This window comes from Corapipo altera, unplaced genomic scaffold (genome assembly GCF_003945725.1).
Source record: "Corapipo altera isolate COAL_440 unplaced genomic scaffold, ASM394572v1 268, whole genome shotgun sequence".
Lineage (NCBI taxonomy): Eukaryota > Metazoa > Chordata > Aves > Passeriformes > Pipridae > Corapipo > Corapipo altera.
Window position 1 is genome coordinate 5,764,228 of NW_020884901.1, and position 13,254 is coordinate 5,777,481.

General features: G+C 43.9%; 2 long non-coding RNA genes across 5 annotated transcripts; both read right to left on the reverse strand.

The window, feature by feature from the left end:
* Positions 1–2,042: 2,042 nt before the first annotated feature.
* LOC113950298 lies at positions 2,043–13,251 on the reverse strand. 4 transcript variants are annotated; one of them, XR_003528704.1, is made up of 6 exons: positions 7,980–8,287; positions 7,842–7,898; positions 6,610–6,663; positions 4,565–4,659; positions 2,893–2,959; positions 2,043–2,184 (listed from the first exon to the last, which is right to left on the reverse strand). It is a non-coding gene; the product is annotated as an uncharacterized LOC113950298 (long non-coding RNA). The 4 variants fall into 4 exon arrangements; XR_003528706.1 differs by lacking the exons at positions 7,842–7,898; positions 7,980–8,287 and adding an exon at positions 13,226–13,251 and having other exon boundaries at positions 6,610–7,072; XR_003528703.1 differs by lacking the exon at positions 7,842–7,898 and having other exon boundaries at positions 6,610–7,072.
* Positions 12,189–13,219, reverse strand: LOC113950299. Its single transcript, XR_003528707.1, has 2 exons — positions 13,115–13,219; positions 12,189–12,239 (listed from the first exon to the last, which is right to left on the reverse strand). It is a non-coding gene; the product is annotated as an uncharacterized LOC113950299 (long non-coding RNA).
* Positions 13,252–13,254: the final 3 nt, after the last annotated feature.

Sequence of the window (13,254 nt, forward strand, 5' to 3'; positions counted from 1 at the left end):
CCCCCCCCCCCCCCAGTCCCCTCACGGCCGCCCCCCCTCCCCAGCCCGTGTGCAGGCACCGACACACGGCACGGGCAGGGGGAAGGAGAAGGGGCAGCAATGGTGTTCGGGGGCACCTGTCTCCAGATGGTCCCAAATGGTCCCAAAAAGCGGCTTCAGAGCCGCCAGTGTCACCGGTGAAATCGTGTTTCCCCCTGGGAATGTAGTGATCCCTGTCTCCCTGTGCTGCCTCCTTTAGCTGGGATGTGTCCCAAAGCACTTACAGAATCACCAAGGCTGGGAGAGACCTTTGGGATCATCCAGTCCAACTGTGCACCAAGTGCTCTGTAACCCCTAAATCACATCACCCAGCACCACACCCAACACCTCCAGGCATGGTGACTCCACCACCTCCCTGGGCAACCCATTCCAATGCCTGACACCTGAACAGTGAAAATATTGTTCTGATGTCTGATTTGAATTGCCCATCTCAGCTTAAGGCCATTTCTTCTGCTCCTCTCGCTGAAGACACAGCAGAAGAAAGTGGCCCCCACCACACTACAAACTCCTCTCAGGTAGTTGTGGAGAGTGATGAGGTCCCCCCTGAGCCTCCTCAAGACTAAACAAGCCCATATAAATAACTTGGTTGAGGGCACAGAGCCCTGTCAGTCACACCCAGCCCGTCACTGTGGGAGCACAGCTCCAGAAGGTCACGGAGCCGCCTGCCAGCACCTGCCACTGCACCCAGAGCAGCAGGACTTTAAATAACCCATTTTGTCCCTTTCCTGTCCACCTGTCATGGAAGAGCTCAGTGCAGCTTCACAGCTACAGCTTACCCGGGTTTGCTCTTAAAGGAACAGCCAAGTCACTCTTTTCTATTGAAATCAGCACCACATCAGTCATAGACGAGTGTTATGACACAGATCGGGCTGAGAAACAAGTACAGCTTCGAGGAAATAGGAATTTCCCATTTGTATTTGCTTCTCAGTCACACATCAGCCCATTCTCCCTGCTTGTTTCCTCTTTTGCCTCATCAAATTGCCCTTACAAGGAATCAACAAGGCCTGGATTAGTTCCTGCCTCCTCAGGGGTCTTGACTTTAGTTTTCTGGTTCCTACTCCCACCTGTTTCTTCCAAATCCCAATTGTTTTTTTCCTTTTGTATTCCCAGCTGTCACTTCCCACCAGCTCTGTCCTTGCTTCCACTGCCACCCACAACAGCTGCCACATGTCCAGGATTTGGGTTGTGCTTCCCTGGGCAAAGACAAGCAGAGAGGAGCTGCCATCCCTTCGTCCTCTGGTTTCACACACAGCAATGACCACCACTGGTCACAAAAGGGAAGCAAAGCATCACAGCTTTATAAATGCAAGATTATCATATCCTTCCCAAGAGGGGTGTCCCAAGGCCTTTCTGAAGCCCTTCACACCAAGGTAACTCCTTTCATACTCTGCCTGCACCTCCCAACATCAATTAAAATGGATATCTTCCCATTCAGAAAAGGTAAGCTCGTGTGTAGGGCTTGGTTTTCTTCCTCCTGTTTCCTTTGGGTCTCTTGACTATGCAGGTTTATTTCCTTGGGGTTTCTTTTTCCTCATTTCTCACCTGTAATTTACTGTTATTTTGTCTTTCTCTAGATTAGCCTTTGAAGGTCTGTAATTTGAAATAGCAGTGCAAAGTTTGAAGGCTAATTCCAAGAAGGAACATAAAGATCCAAGCAGTATCTGCCAGCTCCCTACTAAAATCCATTGTTTAGTCTATAAATTACCTGGTATTCCTGAAGTAGATAATCAAGGTGATCCACTGATATATCCAAAGTCAAGTAATCATTAATTTGAACTGCTATACTGTTAAAAACACATTTCCACTATTTGTTTATACTGCCCCAAAACTAGATATTATAAAAGAAAAAAGTGCATATTAATTATATATATTTAAAAGAATGTAAATATATGCAAATATTAAAATATCAAAATAGATAATGATTAATATATAAATATTAAACATATTTCATTTTAGACACAAAATACAAACCTGTGTTTTCATATGAAAAGAGAAAGCAGAGAGTTCAGTTTTGGGGGAAGGAAGAGGTGTTCTTTCACATAGTTTCTTTTTTTTTTTGCTTGCTTGCTTCAGTTTAGTGCTGGTGATGTGCTGTTCCCAGCTTCCTAAAACACCTTTTGTCCTAACTCTTCCTCAGTTCTCTTCCTGTTACAAAGGTTATGTGAACATCAGTACATCTTCTCCACTTCTACATCCCTTTCCTCCCACTGACCAGGTACTGTTGCTTTAACAGCTTGGATTTTCTCCTTTTCCAAACAGAGCCTCCCTTATACAGCCCAACTATGGTCTAACTTCTGGGCACATTTCATAAAAGGTCTCAAAACAACAGGTGCTCACTTGCTGCTGGGGCTTGGCTCGAAGAATTTGACAATTCCCAGAGTGATGCCCTCTCTGCACTCTCTTCTTTGCTCTATGGAAAAGTGAAGAAGTAAAACTAAGCCTCTGAGTTAGGGTTGTTGTTAAGCCCTGGGAAGGATGAGAGGAGAGCACCCAGTGGCTTCTGCAGCTGATTTCATTTAGTGTTTGTTCTTGCTGCTCACTCAGGAGGAACATGACTCAAATATTGTGAAAGAGCAAATGGCAACACAGCTCTCAACTCAGCCTGAAACTGCTCCTCTGTGTATGTACACAAACCCCACGGAGTTTCATTACAAAGGAAGAGTGGTATCTGTGTGACACAAAGCCTTGTTGTTACATGAGTTACCTGCTGTTACACAAGACTTTCAGAAATGACAGGTGATGCTCAGACCTAATACATAACTGGGTTTAATATCCCTGATAAAATAACAACAAAAAAAAAACCCCAAACACACAACAAAAAATTGAAAGTTTAATTGGTAAATATTCAGTTACTTCCCTTCACTTCTTTCTAATGTTTTTCATTTTCTAAACCTCTAAGGCAGTTTTAGTCCTTGAATAACTGTTAAGGGGATAAATGTACAGTTATAATCCTGAGATACGGGGAGGGGTGTGAATGTATTCAGAGAAGATTTACATCCTTCTTCTCTCATCTTCTTGTAAGACCTTTATCAACTACTCTGATTACATCAAACATAACAGTAACATTTTTCCCTGAACTGCACTGTCCAAGTAGCTGTGCTGCCTATATCACAAACAGCTCATTCCTCATATTACATTACATATTACATGTTACAGAGTCAGGATTCTGGCTTGAATTTCAGGTTGCACAGTTCAAGCTGCAAAACTGTGGCATCTTCCCCATGCAGTGCCTGAGTACTGAGTGCTCACAAATCAGGGAGTTACATCTTTGCAGCCTTCCCATGGTAATGACTTTGTCAGGCTAATTAATAAAACTGGGGGGATTTGGCAGCAGCTGATAATGATTAATGATAATGATTAAGCAACTGCATGTTTTCCTCAAGAATTGACTAAACAGAGCTTCTTTGTAAAGGAAATCTTATATTTGCTCCTTGAGGTGAAAGTTCAGATCTCCCAATATATCTATCCTTGGTTAGGTGTGTTACTACAAGACAGAGACATGATTGGTAATCATGATTAATTCCTGGAATTCAAAGTCAGCTGTAAATTTTAAACACAAACCCCTAGTTTGGCAAATGAAATCAGAAAATGTGCTAAATCCTCTCAAATCTAATGCAGTGATGTGTGGAAGAAAGAGCACATTTCCTCCTAAATATTTCTGCAGTGCAAAATGAGCATATAGAAAATCATGCAAGTCAATATAATTAGTAGCAACTCACAGTTTTACCTCCTTCCACCCCAAAGAATCTCACAGCCTTTGTGGAGATTGTAGTAGAGAAATACAAACCAAGGATCATTTTACCACCCCTGAAATGCAACCAACTGCTTAACAATTGTACATCTATGTTGGGAGCCTGATCTGCCACAGGAAACTTGCTCTGGATTAGGAACAAAGGTTCCCCCTTGGAATTTTTTAGACTCTACGAAATTTATGAGTATGAATATTAATTTTGTAGAGTCTATGAACACTTTTAAATTACTGGGTACGCCAGTGAGTTGAAGGCACATGTGGAGCACACATAAGCTTGGACTTGATAGCAAAGCCTGACTGGCATATCAGGGCTGGCTGGGAGCAGCAGGGGCTGGTTTGCTGTGTGTGATCAGTGTGACAGCCCTCAGGAACCGCTGAGCCTCCCCGGCCCTACAAACAGTCTGGCACAGCCATTAACCAGGCAGATACCTCCCCTCCAACTGTTTATTCATCAGCACTAGGCACAGACCTTCCCAGTCTGAGCACTCCCGTTAGAACTGAATGGTGAGATAATGACAGAAGAATCTTCCACGTGTCCCTGCAGTTGTTGCAGTTTAAACCCTCGGATGAAAATATTTCGGGGCTGATAAGTGGCTTGAAGCAGGACAGCAGGTCAGTGACACTGACAGCAGGCAGTGACTAACAGTGTGTAGCTGAATAAATCCAGTGATCCTATTTATATTGGGGTTTATTTTTATTTTTGCTGAAATTCCCATTAGACATAGTTGCTAAACCCGATTTTTACTTTTTCCTGTAGCAACATTTTTAACTTACCAGAGTATCTGCTTGGAATCCCTGAAGAGATGGATGGTCATGTGCTCACTTCCAGGTACCAGAGGCAAAGAGGCAGGCAAAATATTCTGAAAAACCTCAAATGAAATTGAAAGGCCATGAAACCTGGAGGGTTTATAATGGAAGTTATTCTGGAATACTTGTGCCAACCAAATTTTTATGTAGAAGGCCCTGAAATAATTCCCAGGGGAAGTAGCTCCTCAGTTTCCTTCAGTGATGCTCTATCTGAAGCAAGGCTGAATTTCCTCTCAGAAGCTCTTGGGCTAGAAAGGATTTCTAAGGAAACACAGTAAATATAGATAAAAAAGCATGGAAGTGACAGTAGTAAAAATTGAAATGAATGCTGAATTGAAGCTTTAGGATAACTAAGTGTTGAGGACTAGGAAAAACTATACTTTGTGCTTCTGTGGGTTCTCCTGCAAGGAGATGTACTGAAGATCCCCTCCCTCTTCTCCACTCACAGGGAAATTAAAAGGGAGCCAACATTTCTACAGAGACAATTTATAAATGTTTGCTTTCCAGGATTTTAACTCTGGCCAATTCTCCAAACTCTTATTTATCATCTCCTCAGTCCTGCAGCAGGAAAACTCCTGCTGAATCCTAAGCAAAGTTGAGTAACACTTCTAGATTTGGTCCCTCAGGAATAGCAGCAGAGACAGATTTTACACTCTGTGTATTTCATCCATTGTCTTGTTACCAAGTGGCAGCGGGTTTTGTGGGAATCATTAAAAACTTCCCTTGTGATGCAGAGCACTATTGATATTTGAACTCTCAGGGGGAGTAACCTCTGTCTCTATCCAAAAAGCATCAGATTAAAATAAACACAACATTGCTCAGCGAAGAGTGAGGATGTTAATGACAATTCTGGGGTTTGAAGTTGGCATTACTCAAACATTTGCAGCGTGTCTTGAGGCCTGTGTAGGAGTGTGGTGACAGGAAAGGTGAGACAAAGACAGGCAAACATGTAGGAATCTGTCATATACAGGTTTTGCTGTAACAGACATTGTACACATTGTTCTTTTCATCTGAGAATGTCAAAGCTCATTAAAAAAATCTAGTTAAATATAAGAAGCTCTGTGAGGAAAGTAATTCTTTTCCTGGTAGGTGAACAGAATGCCAGAGTTATTCAGTTATTGCTCATTAGAGCTGGAGACAGAACTCAGGAACAGGACAGGGCTCCAGCTTGGGCTGCAGAAAGTGCTGCACGAGTTGTCAACAGTGAAGATCTGGGAGTGGAATTTGGTTAATTGTGTCAGTCTGTAGGAACAGTTACTATTTTTTGGCATTATATAGCTCCGAGAGTCCTGAGAGTCCTGCAGGGTGTTACCTGCTCACAAAGCAAAGAGGTGTCTCTGGCAGGGAGGAATGTAAAGTCTTTCAGGACATAGTTTGACAACCTATTTTTTGGTAGAAATTCCTACTTACGCATTCCCCACCACACACTCCTGCCCTCTTCCCCTCCACACTGTCCCTGCATTGTGCCAGTGCTTTTTTTTCCTGGTGCAGCCCCATGTTAAATTGAATCAGGGAACTGATTTCAATTAGAAATAGTCCCCATAAACTCCATTTATTTTTAACTTAGACTAGTACTCTGAGCTGGTTCCCTGGTGCAGATGCATGAACAATGTCACAAGAAAGAGAGTCCCTTGAAGGGAGTAATGAAGGAGTGAGGAACATGTTGCACAAGTCTCACTTAGAGGTGTTTGTCCAACTGCCCTCAACCGAGCCCAACCATGGCAAGGTTCTAATTGCAAGTGGAATATATCAATAAACAAAACAGCAGCTCTGCCACCTCAGGTGATCCTGGAAAAACTTTTAGAGCAGAATTTGAGATCATTGACAAATCATCATCCTTCCCTTTCCAGAGTCAAAACAAAGGAAATAACCTTTAAACTCCATGTTTGTTTTCACAGGGTTATGACTGGAAAATAATTTCATCTGCCCTTCTAAGGGGGGGTGGGGTGGGATTAAACAAAGTCGAGACCATTTCCCTCCCACCACAGCCGTACATTTATTATCTGACTCACCACTTCTGGGACTCCTTCTGGCAGCTCTGGCTTTATTGCACTGAAAACTCAAGCCTGTGAAAATATTCCCTGTTTTCAGGTTACTTTGTTCTCTGTTTCGTTCAGGTCAGTATTCCTTCCTTTAGGGGTTTGGAACTAAACCTTCAGTAAGAGCTGGATGTTGCAGCTCTTAAGCCTTGTGGGTTGGGAAGGAAGGGGGGAGGGAAGGAAGGGAAAGCAGAAATGAAGGGGGAGGAGAGTCCATATCTGAAGAGAGATTCCAGGCTAGAGAAATTTTCCTGACATCCATTCAGTTTCCAGCAGAGTCTCCTTCAAGGGCTTTTCCTGAGATCCAAAGGCCCTTCCAATTCACAGCGGCATTTCCATGCAAGTTCCCCTCTGGGAGCTAAGGTATAACTGCACTCCTGGATAATAATCCCGAAGAACACCACCAGCCTCCCATTGAAATGTCAACTAGGCACTCCTGTTGTAGGGAGTAACAAAGAGATGCTAATATAATTAATTATGAAGCCTCAGTACCCTCATTAACACATCTTTAGTGCCTAGATCTTTGAAAATCAGCTGTATAAAGTGACTGTCAGAGTTAATTCCTTATAAATTGCCTCCTGTCACATCCCAGCACAGCAGCAAGTTCTCTCAGGCCTTGGTGCTAAGAAATCTGGGTGTTTTTTTTTTAGTTCTGATGCAGTTATATTGCTGTTATTAAAGGTATAAGCTGTTGCATAAGCAGGACTTTGTCAGGCTGGAGTAGAGAAAAATAAAAATGCCTTTAGTCAACCCAGCTTGCACAGTTGGGGGCATAAATAGGAAAAGTTTCAGTCAACTAGATGGAGAACTAAGGACAACAGAAAAAAAATAAAAACCAGGACTGAAAGGTGTCACATAATCTGGCATGAAAATGTTTCCGGACCTTTTTTTGAATTTGGGGATCGCAGCCAGTTTATGGCTCTCCCTCCTCCTGCTGCCTTTACGACAGCATTCCAGCTCCAGGCCTCATTCCAGAGCATCCTCCCTCCCCTCCACTCCCAAATATATATTTCAATAGGCTTAGGCTTCATGGAGTTCCAAAACCAGCATGTAACTGGGGCAATTGTCTTTTACACTCCTCCACAGAGAGCCACAGTCATGCAGCTTAAGCCCTGTTTTGTCATGTTTTCACTCTTTTTTTTTTTAAGTGGGACCGAGATCAGTTTTTGTTTTAGGAACACATATATAGTGAAGAAAAAAGTTACAGAAATGGGCTGCATTAGTGGTTCCTTCTGTGATTTCTGAGTCCCAGACTGTCACTGCTACAAGATAAAGGGAGGCGATAAAAGGAAAGTGATCCTTACAAATCACTTGGCATTTTCTGCAGCAGTTGAAACACTCACACTGACACATCCAATTTGTCTGTGCAAGATATTCTGCTTCTCTTCATCTTCCATGTGCTTTTGAGAAGGTGATAATCTTCCTGCAGTGCATAATTTTGTGAAGTTAGCTCTGTGTGTTTGTATAATATGCTCCAGGACCCTTTGGGATCCCCGTTGTACTCAGGATAACAAACCAATCAAAATGAGCTATTTTTATTTGCCATTTCAGAAGTGGCTTTCACACTAAGTGATTTTGCTGGTCTAGCTAGCGTGGCAATATGCAAATTCTCTAAATGGAGGTGAAATTTCTACCAGTAAGAGGAGTCCTTGCAAATCTCTTTCTTGCTGTATTAGTTGACATCATGGTAGGAGCATTATTTTATTCTCCACTCTTACATTGCATCTCTGTATCCCAGTAAAGCTATGATGTATTTACTGATCACTCATTGTTCATAGAAATAATGTTTAAGAAATGAGAGTAGTGTGCTTGAAATTAAACAAATATACAGATTTCTGAAGAGCAATCAAGAACTATCATGCAAATTCTGCTTGCTTGCTTTACATAAGCACAGATCTGATGGTCCCAAGTGGGATGTAACTACTTATTTCTGAATGTCTTTTTTTGAAACAACACTTCTGCAAAGGAGAACTAGTTCTATTCAGATGAGCAATACCTGTCCACAATGCCTCCTGAGATAACCAGCTGCTTCAGACATAGCAATTGAAATTCCAATAGCTGTTTGAGATAGTGGACATAGTACGAGTTGATGAAGTGATGTACAGAAGAGATAACTAATTTTTAGTCATGCATGGTTACTAAAAAAGGGATTAATTTAAGGGATCTGGGTGTTTTCAGCACTGCAAAGGGTCAGGTCCCTTTTAGGAATGGCACAGCAGATTGTACCGTTATGTCTGGGATGAGATACTGGACGTGCTGCTACGAACTCAGCAGGAACTGGAGGCTGCTGAGCCCAAACCAGGAGAGATGCTGCCAATCACCCTGAGACAGCCCCAAGGCCCTGCCCAAGGCAGAGGCTCCCAGCTGCCACCAAGTTCAGAGCCCCATGACAGCCAGGATTCGGGATCCTGAGCCTTTCACAGATGCCTCCTTGGACAATCCCCGGTGCTCGGCCCCGTGCCAGCCCCACTGCGGTTCCAACCCTGCTGGCACTGCCTTTGTGCCCCTGTGGTGGTGACTTGCTGCCACCTGCCACAAAACCTTCCCCCAGCTCCCTCCTGGTCTGGTTACACTCCACTAAAATCTCTGTCTTATTATTAATCATCAAGGAAGGAATGTGGGATAAACAATACCTGCACAGGGTAAGGAATTGCACCTGTATTTTATGAGTCCCCTACTGTAATTCTGCAGAGCACAGCAGATCCATGATTTTAATGGAGATGGATACTTTGGATAATGTATCATGTCCCTGTGTAACAGGACATCAGAAATGAGGCAACATGTTTTCTGATGAGAGGGAGAAATAGGTTTTTAAAGCAAAAAGGGTACAGCATTTGCAGGGACATTTTGGGGTGGAAACAGGAAAAAGAAGGTCTGAAATTAGAGAAAATACATGAGCCTGTTAGGATGGACTGGGAATAAATAGGTAAGGGAGTCACAGAGTTTGAGAGAACACCTCAGGTCCACACAAGGACCTGAACCCTCACCAAGGTACTGAGCACCTGGTGGGCTGCACAGACATTGTGTTCAACACTGACAATTGTGGGGACCTTTTCTGCCTTCAGGTTTGGTGGATTTTAACATCACAACTCTCTGACAAAAGCCAAATATGGGATAACTGATCAGATATTGTCCATATCCCCATAACAAGCACAAAGTGTCAGCACAAAGCCAGTTCAAACTCCATATTCCATCCTTTGGTTAATGCAAAGGCAATAGTTCAGTACCCAGACCTCAGCCAGACCAAATCTGTCACCTTGGGCCATTCCCAGTCACGGTTGGGAAAGGAACAACCAGGGAACAGAACTAGGTCTTGCTGGTTTTACAAGCTGGGGAGACAAGTAGGTCCTGGGGTGACAATTCTATGAAACAAACCCTTGCTGTTGTTTGGAGAGTTTTGTTGGTTGGCTGTGGTTTGTTTTGAATAAAGGAGAATATGTCAAAGTTCTGTTCCTCTGAGCAAAACCATCGCTCAGCAAAAGGCAGTGCCTTCAATCCTGTGTCAAGCCCCTCCCTGCCAGTCTGAGTTTCAAGAGCCCTTTCTCATGGCTGGACTGATCTGTGCATGTTGTTTTACTGTATCTGTTTGGGGTGGAGGGAGCCGAGGGGAAGGTGTGAAAGGGGAAGGCTCAGTTACGTCTCTCTATTTTTGGGTACAATCTGATGTTTGGCCTGTCTGGAAACTCGACAGAACCGAATAGTTTCATTTATCACAAATCCAGGGCATCGACTGCACCCACTAGTGGGGGAATTTTTACTGAGATGCAGCTCAGAGTGTTTGTTTTGCTCAGGTCACAGTGATCAGACCCCAGAGTGCAGCTTGCCTTACAGCTCAGTCCTTTTTTGATGCTTTTCCCCCCAGTGCTTCTTCCCTCGCTGTTCTCTCTTTACCTCAACCTTCTCTTGTTTTCTGATGATTTGCTCCATTATGTGAAAGTGAAAACTTCCTACACTTTGTCTCCTGAAACAGAGAGAGGAAAGAGCACAGATCAGCCCTGTAGTAAAACTGCCACTTCAGAGAGACCTGGCAGCCTCAGGCCAGGAACAGCCCTTCCCCAGTTATCCCCTTATTTCCGGCGTGGAGTGAAAACAAAACCATCCCTGTATCTGATACTGCCAGGCCAGAAAGAAAAAGCAACATAAGATTTCTTGAAATACCTTTGATATATTGAAACTCCAGAGAAACTGGAATAAAGAAGGATCAAAGTGGTTACTTAGAACAGGCATTGTCTGCAGCTGTTAGCTTCTTTCTCATCCTCAGGGAAGAAAAAAGCCCAGACATGCACCACGTTCCAGGGAACATGTTCTACATGTGCAGTAACTTTGCATATTACTGGCTGAAAAAAATGTTGATTTATTTCTGGTCTCTTTGGTACTCAAATTCCAGTTTTCTTATCTCTTTGCCATCTCAAAAAACTACAAACTTTCCTCCTTAAGTTCCCTCTGACAAGTTGTTTAAAGGGTTTAAACTGCAGTTTGTGTTTAGCATATTTATGATGAGGCACCTTGTATATTAATTCACACTTGTAATATTTACTCCTCTTCTAAACAGTAATATGCCTTGGCAGTTCTACTCATACCAATTTAAGATAATTTAATGATGACTTAAGATTGTCTATTTATAGAGGATAAATCTTAAACATGAAGAACCTCTTAAAAAAACACTCTGCTATTGGGTTCAAATATTTAGTATCAGTTATTCAACATAAACTTTAAAAGTCCCACTACTTCCTGAATTTAAATATTTGCAGTAGAAAAACCTCATCCAACAATGCTTGTTTTCTGTCCTTTTAATAGGGTCTTTGAATTTGAATAGAAAATATATTTATTCCACTCATGAAGGAGTAGATGGTCTTGTCACTGTCCTGCATCTTTAAGATCATGTCTTAAAAATTAAGCCTTTCTCAGGCAGTGCTGGACTGGATCTCACCAATACCAGCAGCAGAACACTGGTGTATGATACAGCAGTTGAGATTTTTAATGAAAAAGCTGAGGCAGGACCTCAAGTATTTTTTCCAGAGAAGTGACTGAACTCCTGCTGTGACAAAACCAGGACATTGTTTCCAACAGTCATGTTTTTTAAAGCTCCTTTGTAAATGGATGTTTTAAAAAAGGTGGAAACAGAAAGCTGAATGAGAAATAAAGATAATCAAGTCGACTCAAAACCACAGCTACAGACACCTGGTTGGAAATCTAGAGTTCTACAGCTGTGTTTTTGAGATGTTTCACTTGCCTTAAAATTGGTAGAAAGGACAGCAGAGTACAACTTGTAATTAAGTTTTGTAATTCATATCCTGACATGTGACCTGGCAAAAAATAAATTGCTGCTGGAGATGCCGAACTTGAACTCTGGAAATTCAGATTAACTCCTGTGCAAGTCAGAGAGAGATGACAGGGCTAAAAGGGCCATGAGTCCAACCCATGGGTGCATTTATGTTCTTGGCTGTTCTGTGAGGTATCCTGAAGGTTCACACCAACCAGGGGAAGAATCACAGCAAATACACAGCCAGGATTTGAAATTCTGGAGGATTCAGTTCCACTGGAAGTTTTTATTTGCTTTGAAGGAGGTGCCACTAAACCTCTTTCTGCTCCAGTTTTGCTGTCTCTAAAATGGGTATAATAGTTCTTTACCACGAGTTTTAGGGAGTCTTATTTCACTATTAATTGTGAAATATTTTAGATTCCTCAGAAGAGCCATTGCATTGGCTCTGACATAAATGGATTCACATGTGCTCCAGAGGAGAACTCACTGCTGAGCTCCTACTCTGTTGATTCCCACACCCAGGCCAGGCTCCTTCCCAGCAACAGCCGGCATAACTCCCCTAAGTTGGTGCATCTGTGCCTCCTCATGTCAGAGCTAAATTTAGCCCCTGCATTCATCACCAAGGGGTTCCAATGGAGTTGCAGATTGAAAAAAACTCTAGGCACAGGGCTACCTGTTGGGAATAATCACCTAAGGAAGCGGGACATCGGTCGCTGTCCATGCGACAGGAGCAGCACAGGTGTTATCCAGCTGTTATCCAGCTGTGCCCGTACCAGGGATACTCCCAGGGCTGCCCGGCGGGCGGGAGGCACTGGGTCCCTCAGTAATTGCAGGAGCTCGGTCCCTCAGTGATTCCCCCTCAGCACAAATCACCACAATCCCCTCATCAAGACCAACCAACGCAAGAGCAAAGCAACGAGTCCAAGCACACCCCGGGCTTTTCGCGTTCGGAGCCGGCTCCCCGGCCCCCTTCCCTCGGCAAACACACGGCGACACTCCAATCAGAGCGGGAATTCCCCCGTGTGTCTGGAATTAGCGATAATTCCTCCTCGCCTTTGTCGCCCCCTCCCCGCCGCCATCTTAACTCCTGGCAGCCCCCGCGCCCTCCCGCCTGTGCTGGCACTCGGGACCGATGGCGCGGCGGGACCAGGCGGGCCCCAGCGAAGGTACGGTGGGGGCGGCCAGAGGGGGAAGAGAAACCGCCGCCGGACCTACAGCATTAGTAACAGTGCCGGAGACAGCCCGCGCCCCTCTCCCGCACGGAGCCGCCGCCCGCCCAGCACAGCCCCTCCGTGCCCGTCCCCAACATGGCCCCGCCCGGCTCACTTTACCGCCCACGGCCCGGCGGGCTCGTC